This window comes from Buteo buteo, chromosome 9 (genome assembly GCF_964188355.1).
Source record: "Buteo buteo chromosome 9, bButBut1.hap1.1, whole genome shotgun sequence".
NCBI classification, from domain to species: domain Eukaryota; kingdom Metazoa; phylum Chordata; class Aves; order Accipitriformes; family Accipitridae; genus Buteo; species Buteo buteo.
Window position 1 is genome coordinate 37,048,244 of NC_134179.1, and position 18,654 is coordinate 37,066,897.

Genomic DNA, 18,654 nt, shown 5'->3' on the forward strand with positions numbered 1-18,654 from the left:
AGAGGGAAGCTCTCAAGTCTCTTGGGACACATATTACATTTGCAATTGTATATTATATTGTTTGAATTAAGTTGCTTTAGTCCATACCGCTCTATATAGCCTCTTAGACTGCTTCATTAGCATAATAGTTTTTGCACAACTGTGTGCTTTGTTCTCTTCTCCATTGTACCCCAGGGAAAACCATACCAATCATGCTGTGCTTTGATAAAAATTTGTTATAGGAGATTGTTTTAAATGTCCAAATCACTCTATGCCTATGTAAATAAAAGCAGTCAGAAGACATGCGCTTTGCAATAGGAGCCACAGATTACAGTATGCAGTTTCTTTGTTCCTATGAGACCTTTTTTCCAGTATCAAATTGTGGAGGTTTGCAATGAAAACACTAAGACTAGTATAAATGAAGTGTGAATTGGAAGGTAAGGGTATAAAAGTATCAGAAGAAATGACAAGAAGGTGGCATAAAAGAATGACAGGTGTTGATGTCATCAAGATATTAAGATGACAGATGATACTCAAGACACCCAGACTGAGGGGAAAAAAAAATCCTAAAAAAAATTTTAAAAGAAAGAAAAAAGAATAAACTGCAGCAAGAGAAAAAGACTCAGAGACAGTGAATAAATCAGCAGCGTTTCCTAGTGACTCACAGAGGTGGGACAAGATAAAGGAAAAAAAAATTACAGTTACTGTCAACTTCTTTACGGTGCAAAAGTCACATGCAAAACCCAGCAGTAAGAAAAACCCAAAAGCCGTGAGAAAGACTTGCTAGGTGGCATTTCCTAGTATCACCCCAAGTTCCTAGCTAGACTATCTGGACACGTATTTTAGTGCTTGTTAGTATGCAAGACAATGTATGTTAGAATGCAAGACAATGAGTGTGGCTGAATGAAAACATTTTTAATATAAAATCACCTTCCCCTCTATACAGCCTTGCACTTTGATTTACTACAATACTGTAGTAAAATCAGACCAGAAAAAGCTCTTTCTCACTGCCTTGAACCTTGCAGTAGGGAGTTCTTCATCTGCGAAACAGCTGTCAATTACTGTTTTTTCTCAGTGGTGACCATTTAGATATATTGTGTATTTCTACACGTGACAAATACATTACTATGAAGTAATACCTTTAATGTGGAATCTGGTAACTGGGATATAAGAAGTATTAATACAACCTTCCTCCTAGGTTAGTCAATCCTGCCTCTCAGAGAAGCACTGATATATGCAATAGATTCAACACAAATAACATATTCGAACTCCACTGTAAGTTAAGGACTCATTGTCTGAAGCGTGTGTTAGTAGCAGTTTAAGAGAACTAAGGGTTAAGAGTATATTTTAAAGACAAGTCTATTTTTAAAATCAAGTAATTGTTCACAAAACTTTTGAAGTAGTCACCTGTACATATTTACATAGAGCTAACATTTTTAATAACTAAATCATCTTTCTTTCCTGTTTCATAACATCAGAAAGTAGTCCCAAGCAAGAAAATATGCTTAAAGTCATCCTTAGACAAGACTTTAGACTTCCCATGTTTTTCTCTCTTGTTCAAGACACAGTTAGTTACACACACAGCTTTTAAATATCAGCTCAACTTGAAGCATTTCAGCAGTTGACAATGAGTTAATGGAACTACACGTGCATCTAGAGTACATGAAAACCTTATACAAACTTTAACTTTAATTTATTTTCAACCTTTAAAAATGTATCCATTAATCTTTGTATTATTTGCTAATGGGTTTTGGAGGTTGGGTTTTCTCTGCCCTTTAATTTGATTTTACTTTTGTTTGAATTAAATGGTAAGAAGGATTTATTTCAATGCAGGAGAAGTCTTGAAAATATCTCCTTGCTTCAGTACACCTTCTGCACACAACTAAGAGAATATTGACGACTCACAATTCCAGAACAGATAAACTATGGGCAAGTAAACATACAAAAGAAAATTAATTTTTTATGAAGTTACTCACCCACTACAATAAAATTTTCTTTGGGTCACAAGGAAAAAGAAAGAGAGTAATAAAGGAAGTAAGCTCTAAAACACTTGAAATAGCTTTAGACTTTTTTTTTTCTAAAGACCATTTGTTTGATGATCCTAATTGCTTTTGATTATATCTCACAATGGCTATAAGTTTCTTGTCATGAAAGCTGTTTAATGAGGATGGAAGGGAAATAAAACAATACAGTTCTTATTCCATACTCTAAGATGTATGGAATATTGCCTACAACTTGGGGGGAGGTGGGGTGAGGGGGTGGGGAGAAAGACAGAAAGAAAGACAGGAAAAAAAAAAGAGAAGTCAAGAGTCTTGTGCTACATTCCCAAAATACTTTCTCTGTAGCATTAGGAAAATTACTTCTCTATACTTCTGTTTATCAGCCCAAAAACTGCTTGAAGAAAACTCCTCTACTAATTACATTTATGATGTGCTTTGGTGTTGCTGAATGGAGAACAGTATGGAATATGAAACCACTATTTGAAATAACAAAAGAAAATATTACCACTCTCCAAAACTATTCATTGAAAGACTCCCTGCTTGAGTAAACTGCAATTAAAGAAATAGCAAATCTTAATACTAAATGCAAACAGAACAGAGGGCTCATTAAAATTATAGACAAAAAAAAACCCCCTCAAGATTATGTCAAGTATTTGTTCAGAAGAAATCTTCAAGATTAAAGAATAAAAAACTCATTTACAACAAATGTGTTGAGAATAGCAGTACAATAAAACAAACCCACTTATAAAATATTCACCCTTGCAAAAACAAAAGGTATCAACCCATACAATGCACAATTCTATAAAATCAGCACAACATTCTACGTCTGTAGGCCTGAGACATCAGTGCTCTGATGGGAGTTCAGAAATACAGGCACAGATTACAATCTGAAAAACTCAGTATACTGAGCGCCTGATAGTTCTGGCATAGTGTGGACTGCATTTCCACTTTTTTTTTTTTTTTAAATCATAATAACACACTTTCCAATTGTTTGAAAGATTTTAAAAGTCATGAACTCAATTAAGTTTCCAGTTCCAAGTAAAAATTTACGTGGCCTGGCTTTACATGTTGTGTAAATAAAGAATCCACAAGTATTTATTTGTTACATCTACCAGATTTCCCGGAGACTTATACTTCTTGCGATGCAAGCACAACCTTTTTATGCCAGGGCATATATGTATGAAGTTATGCAGAAAGATAACCCATCAGCACAAGTTGCTTCTGAACTGTTTCCAGTAATGAAATTGCTGAGCTTAAAATAGAAGGGGGAAGAGTTTAGCCACTTCTCACTCCACAGCCTTACATGTCATGAGACATATAAATGTAGCTATTCTTTTATCTAGTCTTTCAGCTGGTGTACAACAGCCTAAGGAGGGAAATTTGCTGGATTGTTTAACCTAAATCATTTATGTTCCAAGGTTAATCTCCAAGCAGGTGTACAGACCTTGGAGCCAGACAATTTGGGACTAACCCTCTAATTTTGCCACAGACTGTCACACTCATATAAGCAGTTGTTACTTCTTAACGTTGACATCAAAATGCCTCTTTATCCTTAACTTATGTTATGCTATATAAGACAATATTTTCAGAATTTTAACCTTATAAAAAAAGCCCCCTATGGGATAACATAAGAGGGATGGGCAAAGATTCATGCAGTCTACATCACTACCTGACCACTTCCAAAATATTTTAAAATAGAAGAAATCATATTATTACTCCTTTCTGCACTTGTGTTCTCATTTGGTACTTTTTTTTTTTTATTGTTAAGTATTTTGTTACGTATTTCTGTTCAGCAATGAGTAAGGATGTCAAGAAATTACTGTGAAAGCAAAGACAAAATTTAGTGCTTTTCTTAGTTCTGAAAGTGAGTAGTTCTATGGTCACCTTCTACTGCAGTGCATAACTTTAGATCATTTTCTTGCCTAAAGGCATAGGTCCCATGAAATTGTGAACATTCTATTTAACACTACAAATGTCTTCCTTTTGGCAGTGTATCTGATAGATTGTTATTCAGAGAAGGGAGCAGGCATTGCTCTTACATACTTTGTCATATTCTTCACTCCTGTTATCACTTTTGTGTCACACAACATCATAAAAAGTGCAAGGGGGAAGAAAAGGTTCGAAGATACATGGTCAGTGTTAGCTACTTTTTATGACACTCAAGAAGAAAATGCTCAAATTTATAAAAAAAAAAAAATCTTTGATATTTTACCAGAAATATCTCTCCCTAAATTCTGTGTTTTCAAATAAAGCAGGGGTTTGCATACCCCTAAACTGCTGATGATAAGCTAACTGTCTTCTATATGGTCAAGTAACCAACGTTAATAAAAGACCAAAGTCATACCCAAACCATCAGTGGGAAGCCATGATCTGAAACAGAATAAGGCCCAGAAGAAACTTTACCCTTTTGATTCATTTACTTCACTGTCAGAAAAAAAACCACTGCTCTTTGATAGCAAGTATCAAGATAGCCTGCACCTCAGCTGATATACAACATATACACATAAAAATACAGGTTCCTACCTCTGCTTCTCGTTCACTACTGTGTAAGTTGGTTAAAAATCCTAAGCCTTTGCATTTCTTATTCCTTTTTCTTAATAAGCTACAGAACAAGGTGGAGGTCCTATGGTATTTTTCCCCTGAATTACCCACACGTGTTTATTTAGGACTAATAGGCAAAGCCATTTATTAATATGTGTTATAGCCGTTGAAGGTGTAGTTTTGATTTTTCAAATTATCAGCACTCTTAAATGTCCTTTCATCTGTATTACCATAATTCTTTCCCTGAATGAGAGAAAACTTCATGCCATTGTGGCACACTCCTGTGATAATGCTTCATTTCCTTTTCCAGCTGAAAAAATAAGTAGATATTCAGTGGGTCTGAGGATAGATTGAAAGCAAACCACTTCAGAACAGCTGTGGAATTAAATATTTTTTCTGGAATGTTCTGGGACAGACTGGGTTCAACTCTGCACAGGAACACTTTAAGGTTCCCACATCCCAGAATAATTGCAGGCATTGGCTTTCCAGGCCATAGGAATATCTCTGTGGTGAAGGGAAAAAAATAAAATAAAATAAAATAAAATCTGTAAAACATCACAGTTCATGTGTAGAACAGGCATTGCTTTCAAAGTTAAAAAAGTAAAAAGTGTTAGAAAAGTTGTCTGAATTACACTGGCTAATTAATATGAGGAAGGCTGTACAGCCAAAGAATAATTCTTAGAGATTACGGCAATCAAGTCTTAAATGATTTTGCGATAGGCTCATGAACGCGTTGTACATGTTAAGACACGTAAGATTGCTCCACTTTCTTCTGTGAGCCAACAGTATTTTGACTAGCTTTGGTTACTGGAAGACATCTTTCTCAAAATAGTGGTGTGCACTACCAACTTCCCAATTCCCCTATGCAGCTCAGCAGATACTACCAAGAACCTCAGATCAGTTATTGAGCATTGTGAACATCACCTAGTACCAATTATTTGGTGAATGCTACTCTGCTTAGTTTGTTTTTACTAAGCAATGACTCTGAGACCTAAACAGCTGTTAAGATCAAACGGAGAACATTATTATTCCAGTTTTTGCAATATAATTGGGTTTAGAGTCAAAAACCGCAAAAATAAAACAAAAGCATTCCTATAGCTACCTAAATTTCAGACAAGCAAAGTCTTCAGCTTCTTTTGTTTGGAGTTCACCTGGAACTGTTATTGCAACACTCGTAGCTGAGAAACTAACCTTAGGCTCTGCTCCTGTCATCGGGATTATTTTCTAAGATGATTTTCATTTAAGAATATTTCTTTCTTACTTGAGGTTCCAATCAAAATCAAACCTTCTCTCTGTGGATTTCCTGTGATTCATAAACTCGATGCCTGATCATGATATCAATAATGTAAATGCTCTTCCACAGGGCAGCTCAATTCCCTGAGCTAGGAAATACAACTGCCCATTGGACATGGCTAGCTGGATCCCCTCCCTAGGCAAAGGACTGATAAACACAGCTGTAAGGGACTGCCTCAGCAGTTATGGACAAACAAACAGTTAACTCATTTTAAGGGAAAGGATTTGTGCATAGTATTAGACCAGCATTCAAGCTGCAGCATGTAACTCCTTAAGTACTGTTTCAGTGTTAAAGAAATACACCAGTCTATCACTACAAAAAGTAGTATAATGTGTGTGATTAATTCCTAATTCTCTATAAAGATTAAGCAGGACAATAATCAAAGTTATTAGGTGACAGTGGATTTGAAGGTCCTTACCATAGATTTTAGGAATACTGCGATGCAAAGACTAAAGGTGTTTGTCATTTTAACCATTCACATACCAATACTAATATGAATATTTCAAAAGCATAATCGCTATGTTAGACAACATTTCTTTGCCATAAAAAAATTCTTCAAGTTATTTTTCTATTTGAAAGAGAAGATCCCGTGAAAAACTCAGCATCTGATCTTGGACCTACATATTCAGAATGGAATCTGAATAATCAGCAAGAATAAAAATAAAAGGATGCCGCCAATACCAGCATATTTTATATATATATTTCTATAGAAATTTTCCCATCCCTTACACTTTCAAATCCACAGAAACTCTGCTGTAGAACATGCAGTAGAAGCACAGCATGGCAGTTCATGGACACTGTAAGAAGCGTGAACTTTGAAAGAAATGTCTTTATGGGATGCAAGGAGAAAAACTGATATCCCAGGAGAGATCACATATTATATATTAAGTCTTGTTAATATACTGCTGATAATTAAGCTGACCGCAAAGATAAGTTGAAACATCTTTTGATGTGAAGAATAACAATAAAGTGCTGATATATTAGATTTCAATGTCTATAAGAAGTATATATTTATTTAATTTGGCAAGAGACAAAAGCAGCATAAAAATGTAGAAGAAATATGAGCACCTCTCTAATATCTGCTTTCTGACTGAACCCCATTGCCCTTCTCAAAATGCCTCTGGCTAAGAAGAAGAAAGACCTGTTATTCATCATAAAAGCTCTTTAGGATGAGTATCCTTTGCCAACTCTTCACTGAGGCCGTCAGAGTATGCTTGGTCTCAGTGAATACATCAACTTTGACCTGTATGAAGGATGGGGGAGGGAGGGAGTTAACTTTTTAAGTTATTATCACATTTTTGAGACAAGCACCAGTTTGGGGCAGAAATGTCTCCTGCATTTTTTCCAAACTTTCTTTCCTATTCAGCAGTAACAGTTGCAATCTAAATGTGTCCAAGTGACTAAAAGACACATATATTTCAGGGAAAGAAGCGTCAATACTTCTTTACAATATCTCCTTTTTATTCTTGGTTGATTTTAAATAAGTTAATGTAAGAAAAACATTAAAAATACACAGTTCCACTTCTTTCTCTCAGAATCAAACATATTCACCATACCTTTTATTCAGTTGAGGACACCAAAAACAATTCATTGCATATCAAATATTTGAACAGATAGACTATAACACGGAAAGTATTTTGAGTGTAGCAGGATTAAGGGATGGGAAATGTACATGCTATTCATAATTCTTTACAAGACCTAGTGCTTTAGTCCCAACCAAGTCACTTAAAGCCAAGTTTTAGGAATATAAAAATGTATCTAAAAACTCATTGTAAATGATTCTTTATGAGACATTTTCAAGGGTTACAGAACAGCAACAGCCTCTATTCTCTTCATACCCCAATCCCATTTTTATCCACATTCTTAAAAAACCCCAACCATTACAACAAACAAAAGCCAATCTTTTGTTTATGTATTTGTTCCCCTTGCCAAGGGACAACTTTTCTATCTTTCATTTTTCCAGAATTCAATGGAAGAACAACAGAGATATTGTTTAAATATTAATAATAGGACAGCTATTGCTACCATTCAGTGTTAATCAGCCATCTAATGTGATATAATGAAAATTATTAATGATTGAAAAGGTCTTACTATCCATTTATGAGGGAGCCATCACTTATTACACTTGATTTTCAGTAATTTATACCAACAAGGTTGTTTTTGTACAATGGTGCATACAGCTTGCATATCTATTGTCTGCACTACAAAAAAACCCCCAGTTATTACTTTTCAGTTAATAATTTGTATTAAAACCTAAAAAAAGAGGAGATGGATATAATTAAGATTCAAATAACTGTCATAATGGGTTATTAACTCTACAAGGTTATAATGACATCTGGCCTCTGGAGATAACATGCAACTACAGTTTCACAGGAGTTTCGTGTGTAAGAAAAGCAACAAGAAATGCAGTACCTATCATGTATTATTCTTTCCTTGTCTCCTAGAAAAGACACAGTGGAAACAAAGAGCACAAATGCCTTGGGAATGCCTTAGCTGCTGCTACCCATACAATACTATTTCAGCCACCCAGGAAAGTACTTTGTGTGAAAGTGACTTTTCTCATTTTCAAGAGCAGCATTTCTCATTTGCTTTGCTTGTCTAAAGGCAGCCACACACCATACTTGCTTCATTTCTCTGCAAGCGCTGTCTCAGGCTCAAACAATCCTGTCACTAATTCTGCTGTCATTCCTTCAAGTAGCAATATTTCCATGACACAAAGACAGAATGAACAGGACTCTTCAGTGTGATCCAGCTCTTCTATCACCCATTTCTCATAGTATAGAGAAAGAAATGAAGTCTGTAGGGCATAGTGTCTCCTTATAAAATGGATCTTTGCCTGGAATGACCTCGTAGCAGAATTAAAGGCCCTACAGAGATTTAGCCAATAACCAGAAATGTGTAACTAATATGTCATAGGTACTCTGATGTCCATGATACGTAAAGATACAGTAAGATAGTTGTAAGTAAACAACTTTTCAATGGGAATATTTTATGTGAAACCATAGCCAATGTGAAAGTTTTACACCTTCGTTGCCCTGGAAGAATGCAAACTCTCCCTTTCCCCTCTCTGCTCCTAACTTTTTTTATCCATATTTCATTCAGAAATACAATCTGTGATCAACACTAACTTCTGGGCTGAACCAAGACAGCAGTTGTCAGGAAGATTAAGTTACCCAGCCCAGCCCCCAGAGCCCAACCCAAATTGTTCTGTTGAATTTGTTCACCAGGTTTCAGCATGTATGAAACAGTTTATTTTGGAAAAGTTCCTTTGAATTACTTGAGCAACAGAGAAAGTATCAGTTTCAGAGTAGCTACTTAGTATTATAATCATCATATCCTGAAGATTAGTGCTGATTTCTAGGACTTAAACTTTCCTATCAGCCTCTTTTAAAGTAGAATCCAACTGTCTAAATGTGTTATCAAGTGTTTCCTGTAGAGAATCAATCCTTTACTTTGAGCTTAATTTCCTCTGGCAATCAGATTTGAATTTTTATGTGAACGTAAGCCACAAAAAGGGCTCAAGGAGGAAAGAAACTCAAATACTATATGATATCAGATCCTCAGGCTGTGCTTCTGATGGCACAAAAAGTTATTTGTAATTACAGGTTTGAGTGATTTGTTTCTTTTCCAAACATGCTAACAAGCACTTGGCGTAAAGATAGTGATCAAGAATTCAAAATTACTACACAATAAATCTAAAATGTACAAGAAACAGGACTCCCATGCTTGAGCTGTAAATATTGCACAGGTGACATTATGTTGTAAGGTCTCCCAAATAATCCTATCTTGACCTTCAGAGAAAAGACTGCAGAGTTAACAAAGCACAAGTATTTAAGTAAACTACATAATTTCTTTAACTGACTGTTACTTTTCATAAGCATTCTATATGACACAACCAATTCCATGGTGTGTTCTGTAAATATTGCTGCATTTCTGCAATGTATGCAGTGATTCCCATCCATCTGATCGTATTACAACTGAAACATCTAAATTTTCTCCACCCCTTAGTATCAAAGGAACTGGTCAGGTTCAAAGCTTAGAAAAAAGGCATTTTTAACGTCTTAAAAAATGACTGTTATTTTTGGTTTTAGATTTTCAGCCTCCAGCTAATATCACCAATGTCCTAGAGCCTCACATCCATCCATTAACCATATAGATGATCTACAAGTCTGTAACATAGCTGAAAGGCAGTACTAAGACACCTTTCGTTTAGCACTAAGGCTGCCTCAGGGGGAGCATCAGTATTTATGTGAGGACACTGGGCAGACAGAATTAGGCTGTAATACTACAGGAGTGGCTCTTTGCCTCATATGTGTGTCTCAGCTTTGAAAAATTGGACGGTTTGTTCTGTCATCTTTCCAATGCCTGCCATAGATCAGGATATGAATGAGAACAAACCAGCCAAGACACCGCCCAGTTACGTTGGGAACAGCGAGAGGAGGAAAGGAAGGAAATGGCAGAAATGTTATTCTCTCCCTCTGTACGATATATGCTTGCCTTTTGCTCTGAAGACTCAAAAATGTACCAAGGAATGTTTGGCATCTCCTGATTATCCATTGAATAGGCAATGGGTTTTTTGAAGTCTATTTGCCACCCAGCAGCTTATTGCTTTTCTTTTGAAACATGTTCTTTACCATGAGTGTGCATTCTGTTAGCACATTTATAGCCATGCTGTCCTTACGTCTGAATCAAACCCCAATAATTCAGTAGAACTTATGCTCCTAATATACTCCTTTCTACCAAGGTGCTAAAGAGCAGTTCTTGTGTCCCACCTACACAAACAAACATCTAACCTACATAGAGCAAGACACATTAAACCCAAAGGTTTCGGGGAAATTCTGCAAAATTTTTCCAGTAATTATTTTTCAGGTTTTTCCAGTTGCCAGAGTTGATGGAGTTGGGAGTAAGTTTCAATGTGTTTGTTTAGGTTTTTTTTCTCTCCCCTGAATCTCTGGTTTAAACCTTTTATTTTTACATGGCCTGAACAGTCAGATAGAATATTTGTACTGCATCACACAAACTGAAGCTTTCTGAAAACAAAAAGCAACCAAACAGAATACCCTGCATGATGTCCAGAACAGATGATAAATAGAAAAGGAGGAATGATGTTAAATATAGTCACATGAAGCAAATATAGACAGAAGCAAATAGTTGATTCATATTGCCATCATCCAAGGAGGGAAGAGGACTATGTATATGTTTAGTTCATTTTATCGGTTTCAGCTAAGTATAATCTGTACATAACTCCTTACACAAGTAACATTACAATTGTTCCTTCCACTTCAATGAAATGAGATAAAGATGTTTCATAGTGAGATAAGAATTTTAGATAATGTTTTAAAAAGCAAAATTTGAACTATAATGTCTAGTAGAAACCCCTCACAATCCTGTCACAATTTTCAACATATAAATGCATGATTTGTTACTTCAAACTTATGAAATACAAATAAGCGTTATGCTGGTTTTGGCTGGGATAGAGTTAATTTTCTTCACAGTAGCTCCTATGGGGCTGTGTTTTGGATTTGTGCTGGAAACAGTATTGATAACACAGGGATGGTTTCATTCCTGCTGAGCAGTGCTTACAGAGCCAAGGGCTTTTCTGCTTCTCACCCCACCTGGGAGTAGGCTGGGGGGGCACAAGGAGTTGGGGGGGGAGACACAGCTGGGACAGCTGACCCCAACTGACCCAAGGGATAGTCCAGACCATATGGCATCATGCTGAGCATATAAAGCTGGAGGAAGAAGAAGAAGGAACAGGGGGACATTCAGAGTGATGGTGTTTGTCTTCCCAAGTCACCGTTAGATGTGATGGAGCCCTGCTTTCCTGGGGATGGCTGAACACCTGCCTGCCCATGGGAAGTGATGAATAAATTCCTTATTTTGCTTTGCTTGTATGCACGGCTTTTGCTTTACCTATTAAACTGTCTTTATCCCAGTCCACGAGTTTTCTCACTTTTACCCTTCCAATTCTCTCCCCCATCCCGACATATGGGGGGAATGAACGAGCAGCTGGGTGGTGCTGAGGTGCCAGCTGGTGTTAAACCACAACAGTCCCCAGTGTTTTACATGACTCAAATTAAAAAACAAACAAACAAACAAAACCAACACACACAGTATTGTTATGGAATTGAATGTACCGCTACCTAATAAGATGGTGTTATAGGCTAAAGTCTTGCAGAAACTTTCCACGGAGGTTCTTACAGGTTACTAGATGTTCTGGAAAGTTACAGAGGGCTACAGTAAATGATGTGGGTAGAGAGGACAAACAAACAAAAGCCACAAAAAAACCCACCAAAAAACCTCTTCTCTTTGGGTAATCTTGTACTGCAAAACTCACTAAAATCTTAGTAGTAAACTGAGTTTGCTCTCTGGCATTTATTTTAATGTTCTCTGTTGTTGTCTTTTATATTTTTTTTTTCAATATATAATATATACAGATGAGCTAGATGCAATATATATATATGCAAGATGAGCTAGAAAACATCAGTCACAGTGGGAAATCCATTATCTCCTGTATAATCTTGTAAGGAAAAAAAAGAAATCTATGTTTGTATTGCACTCTTGTCTATAGTTTCTAGCATAAGAAATCTGAAAAATGTAGCAAATAAGACATATACATCCTATCTAGTGTAGATGGCTATTTGCATAGCTTTAATATAATGCTGATGGTGCCTTGATAGACCATTTACACTGAAGTGATTTAATTTGGTTTCCCCAGCAAGCTTTTATATACTTATATTGTCTTCATTGTAAAAGCAAGCCACAAAAAAAAAAGATTTGGTTTTTCCTAACTTAAAAAAATTTTATCCAGGGAGAATAAGGCTACATCTACACTAGCAAACAGCTTATTGTTAAAGAATACCCAAGAGCGTTTCTAGGTGATTGAACATAGTCATCCATAGAGTTGCAGTGTTAGCAAGGTCCCTGACGTGTTTTAGATGGTGCCAGCTAGCATCTCTCACAAGCACAGTTCAGGCGTGGGCACGCCCAGGCGCAGTTCGCAGTACGTGGTTGCATCCCTGTTTTGGGGACTGAGAAAACTTACTAGCTGCAGATAAGCTATGTGGTGCCATTTGGCCTTCAGGCATGAGGAATTTTATGAGCAACATTTGACCTTGTGGTCCTCATAGGAACAGTAGAGTGGGGCATGGTTTGCATCTCTCTCTACTTCTGTAAACACATTTTCTTCCTAACCAGTCTTATTTCCCAGTCTAATTTCCTCCGGTCTTCTGATCAGGCAAGAAACTGTGGGCAGGACTCTTCTACCCTTGCCTACTGCAAAACATTTTCTGCTCCCTAATTTTATTAAGCAGGTTTCTACCTGTAGAAGCAGCTGTAAATTCATACTTAGTCAAAAGAATTTGCGTAAATAGAAATTCATACCCTCACTCATATCAAAAAGTAGTTTTGTTTGAAAATATGACTAAAAATGGATTTACATGATAACAGAATGTTTAAAGAAGAGCATGAACAGTGCATTAATGGTATAGTGTCTTCCGCAAACAGCATACATTGCTAAGTTCCGCATTTGACATTTCAAAAATTATTTTTATTATAAGATCTGTATTACAAACTAAAAATGTCAGTTTTAACTTGCAAATTGCCTCAAAAATGTATTTTTTGAAAAGCCCCTAATTTTTAAATGTATTTATTATTAAACTATTTTACTTCAATTTTAGGTAAGGAAAAGCAATCATTTGAAAGATACAGATGCATGGCTAAAATTGTTGCCTTGTTACAGGCTACCAGAAAAATAACGGAAAAAATAGAGACATAGACATTAGCATAGACATTAAACAGAAAAAATTGTCCAGATGCCTTGTCCTATTCACAAAATTTCAAACACACCAAGCTGAGTTCCCAGTGCTGTAAATACATGGGTGCTCACAGCTACCGCTTGCACCACTGTGTCCTGACAGCATTCACGCAAACAGGCACCAACTCACACTGTCCAGAGCACCAGCACCAGCAGCACTCTAGCAAAACAGCTGGTAGAAATTAAAGCTGCTCCTGACTTACAGGAACATGGTGGCAGAGCCAAACACAGAGATACTGGTCTGTTTTGCTCGAGTTCCCTGTGTAGGATGTACAGCTTGCAGAGGTAACTGAGCCAACCAGATGAATTTGGCCTCACGAATATTGTGTCCACGCATATATAACAGTTCTATTACAGCATCTGTTATGACAAATCTTTTTTTCGGACTCCAAAATTCTTCCATAGGTGGCATAAGCAATTAAACAGCCAGCATCTACCAAATACTGCCATGCACTTACTACTGCCTTTGCAGTTTCCTGACTGCTACTCTTTCTGCACAGGCATTATCTCATTTAATAGCAGCAATGTTCACTAGGCAAGCTCACAGCTTGAAAACAAACTTTCCATCACACAGCCTATATGTTCATGAATATGTAATACATATGTAGGAAGACCTTGGATAAGTGCATTGCATAAAATAATCCCTTCAGGGTAACTGGTAGTTAAAATGAGAAATACATTTGTCTGTAAAACATACGCACTTCATGTACGTGTGCTGGCCTGTAAACTCTAAAAACGCTCTCTTCCAATTCCAGAAGGAAGTTACAGCTGGGTAGCAGATATGGTTTTGCTTTGCTTTGCCACCTTCACACATTTACAGTTGGAGCTTCTCATTTAACCACTACCACACTACAACCGCGTCTTGAGGAAACAAAACCCATCACTCCTAAAACACCACCTACCACAGCAAAGGAGCCCAGCCCTTAATATGACAAGTAACCTTTCCAGTCACTGCTTCCAGATCCATAATAGGACTTTCCCCAGCAATGCCTTGGAGAACACACACATTTATACAGAAAGTAGAAGACCTGTGTTCAGCTCTTTCCTGAGCATACAGAGCTCCTAACTCAGCTGCTAGGAGAGCAGGTACACAGCTGCATTCCTACAGACACAAATAACTAGCTCAGGTGCCCATATTTTATCAAGCCCGTCCTGCAAAATGCTTAATTAGCACAGAGCACAGGGACTGGAACCCAGGACAGTGCACCCTTAGGACTATACTCACTACGCTCAAGATTACCATCTGCAAAAAAAACCTATGCCAAATCAAAGGTCCCCCATGTACTGCTCCAGTAGGTCATTCCAGTATACTTAACACACAAAGCACAAAAGCTACAACTACTGTCAGTCACAAGCCCAAAAGCACCAGTGGGGCCCTTTTGCAGTAACTTAACAGGTAAAGGACCCTTTTCTCCACAGACTGGATGAAACAAGCAGCAACCATTGTACTTATATCAAAAGACAGTCCTTGATGAAAATTAATTCCAGAGAAGCATACCCTCCCTCTAAACTACATTGGTTCAGAATGCTGCACTGACTGTTACCAAGATGAACAAGATGTGGGCTGTGCCTTTACCTTGTTGCAGGCTGGCAGACCAGTAACATTGCAAGTGTCAAGTGAGATTTTTACAACATGTGGTTTGCTTGCTCTTGAGGAACATAAGCAGGGAGATCAGAAATTAATGGATGGTAAGATGTCCCAGATACAACACATTAATGTTTTCATGAAATTGAAAGACAGTTCCAACTGTGTCACTCTCGTACATTTATGGACCTGACCCAGGCTCTGATTCAGATTCCTGACAGGTGCCCTGGAACTCTCTGGTCCAAACTTAACAGGCAGCAAGTCCATCCTAATGTTGCTAAGAGCAATCTGCCCTTCTCTACAAGCATGGAATATAAGTAAAAATGAATACAGAACACCAGTTCATGCAAGAGCAAACTTTTTTTTTTCCCCCAAGACAATCTTTTTGCTACAGTATGCCATCTCCTAGGTAACCCACACTGTTTATTCTAAGCCTATCCCAATCACAGGAGCTTTCTCAAAAACAAAATGAGAAAAAGGCCCTCAAGAAGCATGTTCCAAGATGTTAGTTAAATACATTCAAAATGAACTCAATATCTGACACACATGACATTTTAAAGCCTTTAAAATAAAAACAAAACATATGTGGTAACATGGGAAACAGTGTTACTTTAAATGTAGTGGCAAGTATGCTAATGCATTTGGGTTATTTGTTTTTAAGAGGTTCTAACATTCTTCTAATTTTTGCCACTTTTTTTGGGGGGGTGGGGGTGGTGTGGTTTTTTGGTTTTGTTTTTCTTTTGGTGGGGGGTAATATGGCCCCAATGTTTTCCAGCATGGTTCTTCTCTTGTTCATATGCTTTGCATATTTATTTCTATATATTTTCAAAGAATAGTTATGACTGTTACAGTTACTTAGAAAACTAAATATTTTAAATTAAAGTTTATTTAAATTGCACAAATTTATTAGGTCAGGTTTCTCTGAGCTAGAAAATCAGTTGAAGGAGATTCTTACAGAATTCCAGCTATATAAATGTTCCAGCAAAAAATGTGAATTAGAAGAATTAAGTTATCACAGCAAATCCTTATTGACAGGTTAGTGATCCTGCAAGCAATGCCCTATTTCCTACTAGTGTTTAAGATAAAGCTTCCAGAAATCAATCTGTTTGTGGGTGGCACCTCTAACACACATAAAAGTCATAGCACCTTTAATAGATATCTCCACAGGAAATTTTGTTATTTTTTACCTTTACAACCTCAAATTCATGTGGGGCCGATGTTTTTATTTGAAAAGAATGAGATACACACAATTACAGCTTCTCCTCATGGCACTGTAACAGTGGTGTTCAGTGTGAGGTTATTTCTTAGTAATTACCACACAAGCACCAGAAGTACCTGGCTTTTCTTTAAAGCAGAAAACAATAAAACCCATTGATGCAACTGAACACTCCTGTGCCAGTTCTGATGTTGCAATGGTAGCAGGAGCATGAGACAGCTTTACGCATCAAAAGGACAAAACCCACTTTTTGCTAGAACACTCTTTCATTGCCTCCTGGCCGCAGTTTAAACACATGTAGCTTTAAAGAACAATTCATAACTGTAGTTACTTTGCCCACATACATTGAAGCATCACAGTGGAAAAACCTCAAACATTTGATTTCAGAATGCCCCAAACATTTACTTAGATCCCAAAGAGCTGCTATGATATACTGTACAACTGATCAGCAGATATATTACTCAGAGACATGAGATTTCACAAAGATTTGAAAGAGAACTGTTGCAATGCATAATGTCAAAAACAGCCTGTGGATAACATGCTCTTAACAAGGTGTTGGGTTTTTTTTTAAGCCATATGTTTCTAACCATCCATTGTACTGATGCAAGGGAAATACCTGACTTCCAAGCATCCTCCCAGCAAACACGCCGAAATAGTGAGTATTTCGAATGTGTCACAAATGGAGTGATGCGCTTCGCTCCTAAGAGAGAAGTAGCAACGTGTTTATTGATATAAAGCAGCAATTTAACAAAGTTTGATAGCAAATGCAACAATGGTTTAACAAAATTTGATGGCAAGGTACACTTGATATTTGCTGCATAGAGGACAGGGTCAGACAAAACCATCAGGGAGACCCTCCTGTTGAGTCACAAGGTTCAGAAAGGACCCCCTTGCATTCTAAATTCCTTCTCAGAGAGGAGTCTAGATGCAGCTGGATCCAATCCTAGTCCCAGACTTGGTCAACGGTTTATGTCTAAAGGATTATATCTGCACAATAAGTCATTGATATCACTTAGCTAAGTTTTTCAAAGTTTCAGCACACTTATTCCCAATTCACTTACTGAACATCTGATGGGATAAGGATTCTCTCAACCTTGAGAGACACCCCTACTCAAGGGCAGATCCTGGTGTGCATCTTGCTGCCGTGCAGGAGAGCTCAATGGGCCCCGAGCTGTCCATTATTTATGGAGTAAGATAATTGACTTATAGTCATATTTACATACCAACTACAGGTGTTAGTTTCTTCAAAATTTGGCTCAAGTTAGACACTGACCAGCACTGTGGTTAGGTGGGCGCATTGTTCAAATTAGCCCTTGGCTATTGTATTGTTATCTGCCTTCCCTGAAACCATGTTGAGCCAGATGCAGCCATCACGACCAGACCCATCCACTACGATGGCCACTGGTCATTATCTCCCGAGTATGATTACGGGAAATACAGGTCAGGTTGAGGAGAGGGGGAGCACACTGCCACATAATGACACTGTAAGGGCTTCGCTAAGCCATTTTTATGTATTTATACAGTTAATCAATATGCATACAAATTAATGCCTCATTGGAGCAGGCACTTAAAGCATAGAGCAGTGTTAACTTCAGCAGAGTATTTGTATATTTAAAGATGGGTATAAACTTTAAGTATCCTACCGAGTTGGGCTATAAAGACAGAAGACAGAATCAGAAAGACATTTGTTATTACAGTTTAAACTTTCTAGACGCAAACCAGCAGAAATTTTGCTTATACCTGACTTCTCTGAGCTAGAAATACATGTTGTATACTGAAGACAACTATGTTTGCTTGGCCCCGTATAGCTATACTACTACGGGAATCCAGGCATTTCTGACAGCAGTTATTCAAGAGCTACCCAACGGATTAGCATGAACCACGAGACACAGCCCATAATTTGTAGCAGCATTTCCAATATGAATTACCTTGCAGCCCTGGTGACAGAAGCTCACAGGTGATGCCATTGACTACATTATCTCACACTACCACATAATATAAGCAGTGCATGCTTATTTTAAATTTAGTTCTGACTTGTAAAAATGACCTTATTCATAAGCTGCATGCACAGAAGCAGAAGACAAATTAAAGAGTTTACAAACTGATCCCAAATCAGTTACAGGCATGATCTCTTAGAAATAGCTAGACCAAAAATAGAGTAGACAATTGTTAAACAAAGCCTAATACCTTCACATTTGTAGAATCTCAGACCAGAACATCAGG

The 18,654-nt window shown here is 37.3% G+C and overlaps 1 protein-coding gene across 2 annotated transcripts in view; it reads right to left on the reverse strand.

Moving 5' to 3' along the window:
- Positions 1-18,654, reverse strand: part of PRKN (parkin RBR E3 ubiquitin protein ligase) — a 788,033-nt gene that overhangs the window by 380,016 nt on the left and 389,363 nt on the right. The window lies entirely within an intron of this gene.